At 41.0% G+C, this 15940-nt stretch overlaps 2 non-coding genes across 2 annotated transcripts; both read left to right on the top strand.

Annotated features, from left to right (window-relative positions):
• The first annotated feature begins 7131 nt into the window (after nucleotides 1-7131).
• Nucleotides 7132-7238, top strand: LOC148544269 (small nucleolar RNA R71). Its single transcript, XR_015901007.1, has one exon. It is a non-coding gene; the product is annotated as a small nucleolar RNA R71 (small nucleolar RNA).
• Nucleotides 7239-15228: 7990 nt separating this feature from the next.
• LOC148544268 (small nucleolar RNA R71) lies at nucleotides 15229-15336 on the top strand. The gene has a single exon (XR_015901503.1). It is a non-coding gene; the product is annotated as a small nucleolar RNA R71 (small nucleolar RNA).
• The last annotated feature ends 604 nt before the right edge of the window (nucleotides 15337-15940 follow it).

Here is a 15940-nt window from a genome sequence, read left to right as displayed (position 1 = left end):
AAAAGGTAAGTTGCTCGCAATTTGTACGTGTCCCATAGCATTCCGGATATGTCTTGAGAGATTCAGAGGTTGGTCTGTAAGGATGCACCATAGTAGAACGGCCATGTCCGCAGTGAAGGAGGACTCATGAGTACTCGGAAAGACGTAATGGGACATAATCTGTGCCCATACGCGAGCCTCCAAGGTAAGTGCTGAAGCCAAGATTCTCTTAGGGTGGGTACGGTGGTATCCGTAGATCCAACAGTTGCCAGGTAATGCGATAACTCCGAGAACGGAGTCCCAGTTAAATTGGTACCTCTGGCGCTTAAGTGTGGCTTCTTGGAAGGCGTCCATTCCTTCTGGAATAGGGGGAAGACTCAGAGCTTGCTGAATCGCCTCTTCTGTGATGGGGACTTGCTTCTGCCGGACATAAACAGACTGCAGGGTGGGCATGTAGAAGTTAGAGTAGAACTCAACTACCCAAGAAAGATTGACCTGCCTTGGCTGTCTCCGTAGGAAACCCCATTGTCTTCGTTCAATTTGCGGCTCAACAAAGGTAGCAATATTGGACGGGAGGATAAGAAAGTATTCATTGTTATAGTTCCTTTCTGCCAGGATAGGGAACATCTGCTCATAGTAGCGATTGGAAAATCACACAGTGTCCTTTGCTGGAAAGGCTTTCTCCTTTTCATCAACCTTTATTATCCTCTTAACTCTTTTTGTTGAGGGCTTGACTGCGGTTGAAGAGGGTTCTGCCACTAATGCTCTTTTAGTGCCTCTTCTTGCTGGGGGTTTAGGAGTCGCTTTCTCCTTTCCTTTCTTGGTGGCCATCCTGAAAAGAGAGGAGAAAGTAAATTAAATTCAAATAGATATGTAGCAAGGAAGAGAACGGAAGAGTGGTGATGGGTGCACATTAGGATGTAGATGACATTAACACATGCTCTCGAGTACATGTGAAAAGCCAATAATGAAAAAATAGCTAGTGCATATAAAGACAAGTGACTGCAAGGTGTTTATTGGCATGCCGGAAAAGGGCATGAGTAACATAGACCAAGCAATACTTTGTAACAAACCGTCACGTTTGTATTGACAATTAAATTCAATTAATACAATAGTAAAGGAAAGTTCTGAAAAGCAAGCATTGAATAGTATAACAACATAGAGAAGTGCATAATGCTATTTGAGATTTTTCACAAACACATGGCATGCATGGTAAATAAGATATAGAAAATATGAAGGTGAAAATGCAAGCAATCCCTTAATTAGAATAAAAATAATTGTCAAACAATTTGCAACAATCCACAAGCATATAATGAGGGACAATGACTCAAAAAATTTCTAACACCATGTAAAAAGGAAAAGAAAAAGAAGAAAAATATGAATAATGAGAAGAAGAATAATATCTAAAATAATATATAAAATGATAGAAAAGAGAAGAAGGAAGAAGAAAATAGAACCTTGGTAATGGAGGTGAGAGAGAGAGAGTGATAGGTGAGATTGGAAGAAGAAGGGAGAAGGAAGAAATAAGGAGGGAAAAGAAAAATTAGGATTTGGAGGAGAGAAAGATAAGATAATTTGGAAATTTAGGTTGAGCTGTGCGGCGCACGCGATGCAGCCGCGTGGGGCACGCGTTTGCGGGAATGCGCTTCAAGTAAGGTGACGCGATCGCGTTGGTCACGCGGTCGCGTGACCCATATTATGCGTCTGGCGCGAGTGCAGCCTCGCTCCAGCACAACTCTCTGTTCAAATTAAATTGTTTGCCAAAATTGGGACGGCGCGATCGCGTGGGTCACGCGATCGCGTAAGTGTGCGCCAGGAGATGGATGACGCAGCCGCGTCAGCGACGCGGTCGCGTGATAAGGATTGTGCTTCCAGCACCAATCCAGCATCACTTTCGCACAGTATTTCATTGTGCACACTTTTACGTCGAAAACTTCAGGGCACGCGGCCACGTGGGGCACGCGATCGCGTGCGAGGCCATAATTCCCATGCGACGCAAATGCGTCAGTGACGCGGTCGCGTGGGTTGATTTGTGCCATTGGCACGCCTCCAGCCACACTCCAGCGGGACTTTCTGTTCATTTTTTTATTTTTCTTTACTCTCCCTGGGACACGGACGTGTCGCTGATGCGATCGCGTCGTGTAGCGAATTTTTTTTTTAAACATGCAAATGCAGATGCACGAAAGTACTACGAAAGAGAAGAGTTATTGAATAGGAAAAACTAAAAATAAAGAAAAGAACGATCATACCATGGTGGGTTGTCTCCCACCTAGCACTTTGCTTTAACGTCCGTAAGTTGGACGCTCCACTAGCTCAATCCTCTGCTATGTGACGATCTTCCAAGAGGAAGATCTCAAGCTCCTTGTTTCTCTGTACCTTATCGCCATGGTATAGCTTCAGGCGTTGTCCATTAACCTTAATAAGTTCAGAGCTTGAAGGATGGCTTAGGTGATAAACTCCGTACGGTTCGGCCTTCTCTACTCTGTATGGACCTTCCCATCTTGATCTCAACTTGCCTGGCATGAGCCTTAGTCGAGATTTGTAAAGGAGGACTAAATCCCCAGGTTGGAACTCTTTCTTCTTGATGTTTTGATCATGTACAGTTTTCATCTTTTCCTTGTATATTATGGAGTTTTCATAAGCTTCTAGGCGAAGGTTCTCCAGTTCCTGCAGCTGTAACTTCCTTTCAGCTCCGGCTTTCTCAATTCCCATGTTGCACTCCTTAACTGCCCAAAAGGCTTTGTGTTCTACTTCAACTGGGAGATGACAAGCTTTTCCATAAACCAAGCGGAAAGGACTCATCCCAATGGGTGTCTTGTATGCTGTTCTGTATGCCCAGAGTGCATCTTGTAGCCTGGTGCTCTAGTCTTTTCTATGAGGCTTTACTATCTTTTGCAAGATACGTTTAATTTCTCTGTTTGACACCTCGGCTTACCCATTAGTTTGGGAATGGTAAGCTGTTGCAACTTTATGAATTATCCCATGCTTCTTCATTAATCTTGTTAGTCTCCTGTTACAAAAATGGGTGCCTTGGTCGCTCACGATTGCTCGTGGTGATCCGAAGCGACATATAATATGGTTTCTCACAAAGGAAACAACAGTGTTAGTATCATCAGTGAGGGTAGGAATTGCTTCCACCCATTTGGAAACATAATCCACAGCTAACAATATATAAAAATATCCATTAGAATTTGGGAATGGACCCATGAAGTCAATGCCCCAAACATAAAAAATTTCACAGAATAGCATAATTTGTTGAGGCATCTCATCCCTCCTAGATATATTACCAAATTTCTGGCATGGGAGACAAGATTTACAAAACTCAGCAGCGTCTCTAAAAAGAGTAGGCCACCAGAATCCACAATCTAAGATCTTTCTGGCTGTTCTCTGAGGACCAAAATGTCCTCCACTCTCAGATGAGTGACAGGCCTCTAAAATGGATTGGAATTCTGATTGAGGCACTCAACGTCTAATTACTTGATCAGTGCCACACCTCCATAAATACGGGTCATCCCATATATAATATTTAGACTCACTTTTTAGCTTGTCCCTTTGATGCTTAGAAAAATTTGGAGGAAATGTGCGGCTAACTAAATAATTAGCAACAGGTGCATACCAAGGGACTACCTCAGATACTGCTTGCAGGTTATCAAAAGGAAAATTATCATCTATAGGAGTAGAATCATCCTTAATATGCTCCAGGCGACTCAAGTGGTCTGCCACTAAATTCTGATTACCACTCCTATCCTTTATTTCTAAATCAAATTCTTGTAATAGCAGTATCCAACGTATGAGTCTTGGTTTGGATTCCTTTTTAGCTAATAGATACTTTAAAGCTGCATGGTCTGAATACACTACTACTCTAGTACCAAGTAAATAAGCCCGGAATTTATCCAGAGCAAAAACAATAGCAAGAAGCTCTTTCTCAGTAGTAGTATAATTGGACTAGGCAATGTCTAAAGTCTTAGACGCATAAGCAATAACGAAAGGATCCTTACCTTCATGCTGAGTCAGCGCTGCTCCTACTGCATGGTTGGAAGCATCGCACATGATTTCAAATAACTGGCTCCAGTCTGGTCCTCTCACAATTGGAGCTTGAGTCAGAGCAGTCTTCAGCTTATCAAACGCTTGTTTGCAATCCTCACTGAACTCGAACTCAATATCCTTTTGCAATAATCTAGATAAGGGAAGTGCGACCTTACTAAAGTCCTTAATAAATATCCTGTAAAAACCTGCATGGCCAAGGAACGAACGGACTTCCCTCACAGAAGAGGGGTAAGGTAGACTAGAGATAACATTCACCTTTGCTGGGTCTATAGAAATGCCATTATTAGATACCACATGTCCTAACACAATTCCTTATTTTACCATAAAATGACATTTTTTGAAATTTAATACAAGGTTTGTATTAACACATCTATCTAATACTCTAGATAATCCATCTAAGCAAAGGCTAAAAGAATCACCATAAACGCTAAAATCGTCCATAAAAACTTCCATGCAGTCCTCAATAAGATCAGAGAAAAGACTCAGCATGCACCTTTGGAAAGTAGCTGGTGCATTGCAAAAGCCAAAGGGCATTCTCTTATAAGCATAGGTCCCAAAAGGACATGTAAAAGTAGTATTTTCCTGATCCTCAGGAGCTATATGGATCTGGAAATAACCTGTGTAACCATCTAAAAAGCAATAATGTGATTTACCTGACAGGCAATCCAGCATTTGATCAATGAATGGAAGTGGGTAGTGATCCTTATGGGTAGCCTGGTTAAGACGCCTGTAATCAATGCAGACTCTCCAAGCATTCTGAACTCTAGTTGCTATGAGCTCTCCATGCTCATTCTTCACTGTAGTGACCCCAGACTTCTTGGGCACCACTTGTACTGGGCTTATCCATTCACTGTCTGAAATGGGATATATGATACCGGCTTCCAATAGTCTGGTTACTTCCTTTTTGACAACTTCCAAGATGGTGGGATTCAATCTTCTTTGGGGTTGACGGACAGGTCTTGCTCCTCTTCTAAGAATATTCTGTGCTCACATACTTAAGGGTTGATGCCTACTATGTCTGCCAAGCTCCACCCAATTGCCTTCTTATGCTTTCTCAGCACATCAAGTAACTGCTCTTCTTGTTGAGAAGTAAGTTCCCTTGCAATGATAACTGGAAACTTCTGCTCATCTTCGAGATAAACATATTTGAGATGTGGAGGGAGGGGTTTCAATTCTAACTTTTGATCATGGGCAGGCTCTGGATTATCTGGAGCTTGTGAAAATGACGAAGTGCCCTCATTGTCAGTTAAGAGGGTCCCCACACTTGGACCTTGTCCAGTGTGCCTCTCTTCTAATTCTTCCTTGTGAACTTTAGCTACACTTTCGTCTATGACATCACACTGAAAGATAAAACGATCTTCTGGGGGGTTATTAATGACTCCATTCAGATTGAAGATTACTATGCGACCATCTATTTCAAAGGAGTATGTTCCTGAAAAAGCATCCAATTTGAATTTTGATGTCTTCAGGAATGGTCTTCCAAGTAGGATTGATGATGGCTTATCTGAATCATTATGGGGCATCTCCAAGATATAAAAATCAGTGGAAAACATAAGGCCTTTAATGTTCACCAAAACATCTTCAGCAACTCCAGCCACTGTAATAATACTTTTATCTGCTAACACAAAACGAGCTGCCGACCTTTTTAAGGGAGGGAGCCTCAAAACATCATATATAGACAAAGGCATTATACTGACACATGCTCCTAAATCACACATGCAATCATAAATTACTACACCACCAATAGTACAGCTAACTATACAAGGACCTGGATCACTACATTTTTCAGGTAATCCTCCCATTAAAGCAGATATAGAACTACCTAAAGGAATAGTTTCTAATTCATTAATTTTGTCTTTATGGATACATAAGTCTTTTAGAAACTTTGCATATTTAAGTACCTGCTGAATAACATCAAAAAGAGGAACAGTTACCTCAACCTTTTTGAATATTTCTACCATTTTGGGGTCGGGTTCCAGCTGCTTCCTGGGCTTCCTTGCAAGTTGTGGAAATGGAATAGGAGTGGTTTCTTTTGTGGTGTCTAAGCCTTTTGGTGCTTCCTCCTGTGGTTGAGCTATTTCTTCTTCAGCTATGTCCTGTATGTCCTCTTCCTCTTCAACATCTTCTATTTCTACTACCTCTTCAACTGAGGTGTGTTCTGATGGGCTTGGTTCCTCCTGATTCCTCTCCTGCAGTGTGGTTCCAGACCTTAGGGTGATGGCATTAATGCCTCCCTTTGGATTGGGTAATGGTTGAGAGGGGATTCCAGTGGAGCTTGAAGGTTGGTTACTGGAATTTTACGTTGATCCAATCTGTGACATAAGAGCTTGCAAAGTAGAGTTGAGACCATTCAGACTGGCGTTAATACTGTTCATGTTATTTTCTATGGTCTGTTGTCTTTGCTCAAAAGATTGTAGTAGCTCTTCATTAGGAGATAAAGAAGAATGAGTAAATTGAGATGTCTACTGTTGATTGTTCTGTGGTCCTTGGTTTTGCCTCAGGTGAGGTGCTCTGTAAGGTTGATTCTGCTGCCTGTTGTTGTTATTATTCCACCTCTGATTTTCCTAATTATCTCTGCCTCCTCTGTTATTGTTATCCCTCCAATTCTGGTTAGAATTGTCCTGCCATCCATGGTTATTATTTCCACTTTGATTGTACCCTTGGTTGGGGCAGTCATAGAAGTTATGAGTGGATGCCACCATGTTATCTTCTTGTTGGAGCTGTGGGCATTCATCAGTGTAATGGCTGCAATCAGCACAAATTCCACAAATTTTTTGCGGGACCAGTTGTTGGTTTTGCTGTGGTGGAGGAGCTTGCTGAGCTTGTTGTTGATTCAATTGCATCTGCTTCAGCAAGTTGGTCATCTCACATATACTCTGAGCAAGAGCAGCAGTCTCTCTGTTAGAGGATACTTATGCAACGACTTTTGAACGGCCTTGCTTTTGCTTGTGGTTCCTAGTGGATTCAGCTAAATCACTGATTAATTGCCAAGCCTCATCAGTGGTCTTGTACTTCTTCATAGACCCATTTCTAGCACTTTCCAATGTGGTCTTATCTTGGGGCCTTATGCCCTGTGTGACATAGCTAAGTAACACTATCTTGTCAATCCTGTGGTGGGTGCATGCTTCTAGAAGATTATTGAAGCGCTCCCAGTATTCAAAGAGAGTTTCATTGTCATCCTGAACAATTGTGGAAATATCCTTTCTCAGTTTATCAGTAACTTCAGATGGAAAGAATTTCTCCAAAAACTCCTTTCTGAGTGTATCCCAGTTGGATACATTTGCTAGAGGTTGAGTGTAGTACTACTCTCTTGCTTTTCCCTCAAGAGAAAACGGGAAAGCTTTCAGCAAAATTGAAGTTTCATCAGTACCATCACGCCTGACAGTAGAACAGGCTGCCTGGAAATCTCTCAAGTGCTTGATAGGCTCTTGAGCAGGTAGGCCATGAAACTTGGGCATCAAATTTAGTAGTGCGGTCTTTATTTCAAAATCTGTAGCTACCGCTGGATGATGCGCTTGAAACGGTTGCATTGTAAAATCAGGGACTCCTTCCTCCTGGATGGTAACTCTCCTAGCTGCCATGTCTTCTGCACGTAAAACAACCGAATCAGTAGAACGGGGGCTGGTTTCTTCCTCAAGTTCACTTTCAAATCCGCCCTCAGAGCGGACTAACCGACGCTGTTCTCGCCTTATTCGTGAAATAGTCCTTTCAATTTCAGGATCGAATATGAGCAAGCGCGGATCAGGAAGTGAACTCGTCATTTGACGGAAGAAACATGCAGCTCATAGTAGCAAAATAAAATAAAATGCAGATAAATAAATTCTAATTAATAACTTTAGCACTCTATTGCAACTCCCCGGCAACGGCGCCAAAAATTGATGAGGGGCAGAAGTTGGTGAATTAAAAATTATTAAAATGGTTACGTTGCAAGTATAGTTCTTAACTCACCGAAAATCTGCCTATCAATTTAGAAATATGTCACAGAGAGTTTAAATTAAAAATTACTGTGAGTTTAAGTCCCAGGTCGTCTCCCAACGAGTTGCAGAAAAGTGTGCTATTTTATTAATCAGATGTTCCAAGAAGTTGAGTTAAGTAGAGGGAAAATTAAAAAGAGAAAATTTAAATAATATGAATAAAAGCCTTGACTAGGAGTTGATTAGTTGGAATCTCTATTATTGATGGGATGATTTCAAGATTAATTTATAACTAATGGTTGTTCTGTTTAGTTATCCCTTACTAGGTAAAGGAAAGTCAAACAAATTGAAATGCTAGATCTATTCACGAGTTACAACCCACTTAGTTCAAAGGGATTGGTGTTAGTGATTAGATAAGAATCCAACAGTTAACCCAATTACAATTTTTCTTTCAATCCTTCCAACTCAAGAGTTCCTTTCAATCAACTCCCCATCAAGTGGGGAAACTACTCACTCATTGCAAATAATAAATCCATAACACATGAAAGGGAATTAAAAGAAGACATGATTATTGGAATGGAAAATAAATTAAAATGGGAGAAATAATCCTTGTATAAAATAATCATGAAAATATTCAAATAACAAAATTGAACAAAGCAAAGAACATGGAAGAATAAAACCAAGTTAAGAGAGCGAACTAGAATGACGAAGTCTTGATGAGGAAAAATAACTCTTCTCAATGTTCCAATGCTTAGATCAATTCCAAAAGTAAAATTCTAAAACCTAGAGGAGGAAAAACTAGATCTAAAAACTGTCAATTATGTAGAATGAATGCTGTCTTTTGTTTCTACATATTCTCTGGCTCTAGTCTGCTGTTTCGGGCCGAAAACTGGGTCGAAATAAGGTCCAAAATCGCCCCCAGCGAAGTCTGCAGATTATGCAGATCGCACATGTCACGCGATCGCGTCATCCATGCGGACGCGTCATTCGCGCTTTTCCTTGCCACGCGTTCGCATCGTCCACGCTACTGCGTCGCCTAAGCTTTTCCAATCTGCACGGCCGCGTGAGCCATGTGGCCGCGTCACTGCGATTTGCTCTCCTTCGCGCGGTCGCGTGAGCCATGCGACCACGTCACTTCTCGCTGGTTATCCCCTCAAATTCTTGTGTTCCTTCCATTTTTGCTAGCTTCCTTTCCAATCTCCAATTCATTCATGCCCTATAAAGTCTGAAACATTCAACACACAGATCACGGCATCGAATGGAATAAAGGAGAATTAAAAATACATAATTAAAGTCTCTAGGAAGCAGTTTTCAAACATGTTATAAATTCAGGAAGGAATTATAATTTCATGCTAATTTAATGAATAAGTGGGTAAGGATCATGATAAAACCACACAATTAAACACAATATAAACCATAAAATAGTGGTTTATCAATGACCTATAAATACATACACAACATTTGGTGTTGTATAGAGTGGCAAACACAATCAACTAGTTCTTATATACTATAGAGGAAAGATTAAGTAAAAAGCACGAGAGAGAATAAAATTTACTAATAAAGATCTAATGAGTGTCTTTATCCGACAATTAATTAGTTCTGCTGAGCTGCCAGGAGCTTCTACCTCAATGCCTATAGTTGTGGTATGCGAAATTACTACTCAGATTAGGTTGTAAAATTATTTGTTCGTTCTTTCCCTGACAATGGCACCAAAAACAGATGCACAGAACCATGGTCCAAACATAACTTCACAACTTCGCACAACTAACCAGCAAGTGCATTAGGTCGTCCAAGTAATAAAACCTTACGTGAGTAAGGGTCGATCCCACGGAGATTGTCGGTATGAAGCAAGCTATGGTCACCTTGTAAATCTCAGTCAGGCGGATATCAAATGGTTACGGAGTTTTCGAATAATAATAAATAAATAGAAAATAAGGATAGAAGTACTTATGTAATTCATTGGTGAGAATTTCAGATAAGCGTATAGAGATGCTTTCGTTCTTCTGAACCTCTGCTTTCCTGCTGTCTTCATCCAATCAGTCCTACTCCTTTCCATGGCTGGCTTTATGTAAGGACATCACCATTGTCAATGGCTACTTTTCATCCTCTCTATGAAAATGGTCCGATGCGCTGTCACTGCATGGCTAATCATCTGGAGGCATCACCGTGGCCAATGGCTGCATCCCATCCTCTTGTGAAAATGGTCCAAATGCTCTGTCACAACACGGTTAATCATCTGAGGTTCTCGATCATACTGGAATAGGATTCACCCTCCTTTTGCGTCTGTCACTACGCCCAGCACTCGCGAGTTTGAAGTTCGTCACAGTCATTCAATCCCAGAGTCCTACTCGGAATACCACAGACAAGGTTTAGACTTTCCGGACTCTCATGAATGCCGCCATCAATCTAGCTTATACCACGAAGATTCTCACTAAGAGATCCAAGAGATACTCATTCAATCTAAGGTGGAATGGAAGTGGTTGTCAGGCACGCGTTCGTGGGGGAATGATGATGATTGTCACATTCATCACATTCATATTGAAGTGCGAATAAATATCTTAGAAGCGGAATAAGTTGAATTGAATAGAGAAACAGTAGTACTTTGCATTAATTCATGAGGAACAGCAGAGCTCCACACCTTAATCTATGGAGTGTAGAAACTCTACCGTTGAAAAATACATAAGTGAAAGGTTCAGGCATGGCCGAATGGCCAGCCCCCAAAACGTGATCACAGGATCAAAAATACAATCCAGGATCTTTCAAAAGATCCTAATACAATAGTAAAAAGTCCTATTTATACTAAACTAGTTACTAGGGTTTACAGAAGTAAGTAATTGATGCATAAATCCACTTTCGGGGCCCACTTGGTGTGTGCTTGGGCTGAGCTTGAATGTTACACGTGCAGAGGCTCTTTCTGGAGTTGAACGCCAGGTTGTAACGTGTTTCTGACGTTCAACTCTGGTTCGTGACGTGTTTCTGGCGTTTAACTCTAGACAGCAACGTAGAATTGGCATTCAACTCCCTTTTACGTCATCTAAACTCGCCCAAAGTATGGACTACTATATATTTCTGGAAAGCCCTGAATGTCTACTTTCCAACGCAATTAGAAGCGTGCCATTTTGAGTTCTGTAGCTCCAGAAAATCCACTTTGAGTGCAGGGAGGTCATAATCCAACAGCATCAGCAGTCCTTCTTCAACCTCTGAATCTGATTTTTGCTCAAGTCCCTCAATTTCAGCCAGAAAATACCTGAAATCATAGAAAAACACACAAACTCATAGTAAAGTCCAGAAATGTGAATTTAGCATAAAAACTAATAAAAACATCCCTAAAAGTAACTAGATTCTACTAAAAACTATGCCAAAAAGCGTATAAATTATCCGCTCATCACAACACCAAACTTAAATTGTTGCTTGTCCCCAAGCAACTGAAAATCAAATAGGATTAAAAGAAGAGAATATACTATAAATTCCAAACTATCAATGAAACATAGCTCCAAACAGATGTGCGGGACTTGTAGCTTTTTTGCCTCTTGAATAGTTTTGGCATCTCACTTTATCCATTGAGGTTCAGAATGATTGGCATCTATAGGAACTCAGAGTTCAGATAGTGTTATTGATTCTCCTAGTTCAGTATGTTGATTCTTGAACACAGCTACTTTATGAGTCTTGGCCGTGGCCCTAAGCACTTTGTTTTCCAGTATTACCACCGGATACAAAAATGCCACAGACACATAACTGGGTGAACCTTTTCAGATTGTGACTCAGCTTTGCTAAAGTCCCCAATTAGAGGTGTCCAGGGTACTTAAGCACACTCTTCTTTTGCTTTGGACCTTGACTTTAACCGCTCAGTCTCAAGTTTTCACTCGACACCTTCACGCCACAAGCACATGGTTAGGGACAGCTTGGTTTAGCCGCTTAGGCCAGGATTTTATTCCTTTAGGCCCTCCTATCCACTGATGCTCAAAGCCTTGGGATCCTTTTTATTACCCTTGCCTTTTGGTTTTAAGGGTTATTGGCTTTTTTTCTCTTGCCTCTTGGTTTTAAGAGCTTTTGGCTTTTTCTGCTTGCTTTTTCTCTCTTTTTTTTAGCCATTTTTTTCTATTTTTTTTTTCTGCAAGCTTTTGTATTCACTGCTTTTTCTTGCTTCAAGAATCATTTTTATGATTTTTCAGATTATCAAATAACATGTCTCCTTGTCATCATTCTTTCAAGAGCCAACATATTTAACATTCTTAAACAACAACTTCAAAATACATATGCACTGTTCAAGCATTCATTCAGAAAACAAGAAGCATTGTCACCACATCAATATAATTAAACTAAGTTCAAGGATAAATTCGAAACTCATGTACTTCTTGTTCTTTTGAATTAAAACATTTTTCATTTAAGAGAGGTGATGGATTCATAGGACATTCATAACTTTAAGACATAGTTACTAAATACTAATGATCATGTAATAGGACACAAACATAGATAAGCATTTAACATAAAGAAAACAAAAAGCAGAGAAAGTAAGAACAAGGAATGAGTCCACCTTAGTGATGGTGGCGTTTCCTTCTTGAGGAACCAATGATGTCCTTGAGCTCTTCTATGTCTCTTCCTTGCCTTTGTGGCTTGATCCCTAGTGATTTTTGGTATTCCTATCCTCAGTTGCTTCCAATAATTATGTGGAGGGAAGTGCATCCCCTGAGGGATCTCAGGGATCTCTTGATTTGCAGCCACATGTTCTACCACTGAGCTATAGACCCTTGAGATGAATCTGTCCATCTCCCATGACTCGGAGGTGGAAGCCTTTGTCTTCCCTTCCCCTTTTCTAGAGGTTTCTCTGGTCTTAGGTGCCATCAATGGTAATGGAAAAATAAAAAGCTTATGCTTTTACCACACCAAACTTAGAATGTTGCTCGCCCTCGAGCAAAAGAAGAAAGAATAGAAGAAGAAGAAGAAGATATGGAGGAGATGGAGGGATGTGTGTATGGATGTGAGTGGTGAATAGAAAACAGAAGGGATGACCATGAATGGAGAGAGTGAGGGTGAGGTGGGTGGGGATCCTGTGAGATTCACAGATCCTGAGATGATCCTGTGGTGTCCACAGATCCTGAGGTGTCAAGGATTTACATCCCTGCACCCATTAGGCATGTAAAATGCCTTTGCATACAATTCTGGCATTTAAACGCCGAATTGATGCTTGTTCTGGGCGTTCAGCGCCCAGATGCAGCATATTTCTGGCGTTGAACGCCAGCCAGATGCTTGTTTCTGGCGTTCAGCGCCAGCTCTTCTTCACTGCGCATTTCTGGCGTCTGGACGCCAGGATGCTGCTTGTTTCTGGCGTTCAACGCCATATCCATACTCTGTTCTAGCGTTGAACGCCAGCCAGATGCTCCTTACTAGCGTTTAAACGCCAGTAAGATCCTCCTCCAGGGTGTGATTTTTCTTCTGCTGTTTTTGATTCTGTTTTTAATTTTTTTATTTATTTTGTGACTCCACATGATCATGAACCTAATAAAACATGAAATAACAATAAAATAAAATTAGAGAAATAAAAATTGGGATGCCTCCCAATAAGCATTTCTTTAATGTCAATAGCTTGACAGTGGGCTCTCATGGAGCCTCACAGATGTTCAGAGCATTGTTGAGACTCCCCAACACCAAACTTAGAGTTTGGATATCGGAGTTCAACACCAAACTTAGAGTTTGGTTGTGGCCTCCCAACACCAAACTTAGAGTTTGACTGTGGGGGCTCTGGTTGACTCTGTTTTGAGAGAAGCTTACTGTGCCTCTTTTCCATGTTTACAGAAGGATGTCCTTGAGGAGAGTCCTCATTCAATTGAAGAACTAGTTCACCTCTGTTAACATCAATCACAGCTCTTGCTGTGGCTAGGAAGGGTCTTTCAAGGATGATGGATTCATCCTCATCCTTCCCAGTATCTAGGACTATGAAATCAGCAGGGATGTAAAGGCCTTCAACCTTTACTAATACGTCCTCTACTTGTCCATAAGCCTATTTTCTTGAATTGTCTGCCATCTCTAATGAGATTTTAGCAGCTTGCATCCCAAAGATTCTCAGTTTCTCTATTATAGAGAGGGGCATGAGGTTTATCCCTGAACCAAGGTCACACAGAGCCTTTTCAAAGATCATGGTGCCTATGGTACAAGGTATTAGGAACTTTCCAGGATCCTGTTTCTTCTGAGGCAATGTCAGTTGATCCAGATCACTCAGTTCATTGGTGAACAAGGGAGGTTCATCTTCCCAAGTCTCAATACCAAATAATTTGGCATTCAGCTTCATAATTGCACCAAGGTACTTGGTAACTTGCTCCTCAGTAACATCCTCATTCTCTTTGAAAGAGGAATACTCATCAGAGCTCATGAATGGCATAAGGAGGTTTAATGGAATCTCTATGGTCTCTAGTTGAGTCTCAGATTCCTTTGGTTCCTCAGAGGAAAACTCCTTATTGATCACTGGACGTCCCAGGAGGTCTTCCTCCTTGGGATTCACGTCCTCCCCTTCTTCCTTGGATTCGCCCATGATGGTTATATCAATGGCCTTGCACTCTCCTTTTGGATTTTCTTCTGTATTGCTTGAGAGAGTACTAGGAGGGGTTTCAGTGATCTTCTTACTCAGCTGGCCCACTTGTGCTTCCAAATTTCTAATGGAGGACCTTGTTTCATTCATGAAATTCACAGTGGCCTTAGATAGATCAGAGACCAAGTTTGCTAAATTAGAGGTATTTTGTTCAGAGTTCTCTGTCTGTTGCTGAGTGGATGATGGAAAAGGCTTGCTATTGCTAAACCTGTTTCTTCCACCATTATTAAAGCCTTGTTGAGGCTTTTGTTGATCCTTCCATGAGAGATTTGGGTGATTTCTCCATGAGGGGCTATAGGTGTTTCCATAAGGTTCACCCATGTAATTCACCTCTGCTATTGCAGGGTTTTCAGGATCATAAGCTTCTTCTTCAGAAACTGCCTCTTGAGTATTGTTGGATGCAGCTTGCATTCCATTCAGACTCTGAGAAATCATATTGACTTGCTGAGTCAATATTTTGTTCTGAGCCAATATGGCATTCAGAGTATCAATTTCAAGAACTCCCTTCTTCTGAGGCGTCCCATTACTCACAGGGTTCCTCTTAGAAGTGTACATGAACTGGTTATTAGCAACCATGTCAATGAGTTCTTGAGCTTCTGCAGGTGTTTTCTTTAGGTGAATGGATCCACCTGCAGAAGTATCCAATGACATTTTAGCTAATTCAGACAGACCATCATAGAATATATCCAGGATGGTCCATTCTGAAAGCATGTCAGAAGGACACTTTTTGGTCAGTTGCTTGTATCTCTCCCAAGCTTCATAGAGGGATTCACCTTCTTTCTATCTGAAGGTTTGAACATCCACTCTAAGCTTGCTCAGCTTTTGAGGAGGAAAGAACTTGGCTAAGAAAGCCGTGACCAGCTTATCCCAAGAGTTCAGGCTATCTTTGGGTTGAGAGTCTAACCACACTCTAGCTCTGTCTCTTACAGCAAAAGGGAAAAGCATGAGTCTGTAGACTTCAGGATCTACTCCATTAGTCTTAACAGTATCACAGATCTGCAAAAATTCAGTTAAGAACTGAAAAGGATCTTCAGATGGAAGTCCATGAAACTTGCAGTTCTGCTGCATCAGAGAAACTAATTGAGGTTTCAACTCAAAGTTGTTTGCTCCAATGGTAGGGATGGAGATGCTTCTTCCATGTAAATTGGAATTAGGTGCAGTAAAGTCACCAAGTATCCTCCTTGTATTATTATTATTTTCGGCTGCCATCTCCTCTTCCTGTTCGAAAATTTCTAAAAGGTGCTTGTTGGATTGTTGCAATTTAGCTTCTCTTAGTTTCCTCTTCAGAGTCCTTTCAGGTTCTGGATCTGCTTCAACAAGAATATTCTTGTCCTTGTTCCTGCTCATATGAAAAAGAGGGAATAGAAAAATAATAATAATAGGGATCCTTTTTACCCAAGTATAGAGGTTCTCTTAT

This window comes from Arachis ipaensis, chromosome B9 (genome assembly GCF_059453495.1).
Source record: "Arachis ipaensis isolate K30076 ecotype BB chromosome B9, ASM5945349v1, whole genome shotgun sequence".
Classification (NCBI taxonomy): Eukaryota; Viridiplantae; Streptophyta; class Magnoliopsida; order Fabales; family Fabaceae; genus Arachis; species Arachis ipaensis.
This window is presented reverse-complemented; position numbering and strand designations above follow the sequence as displayed.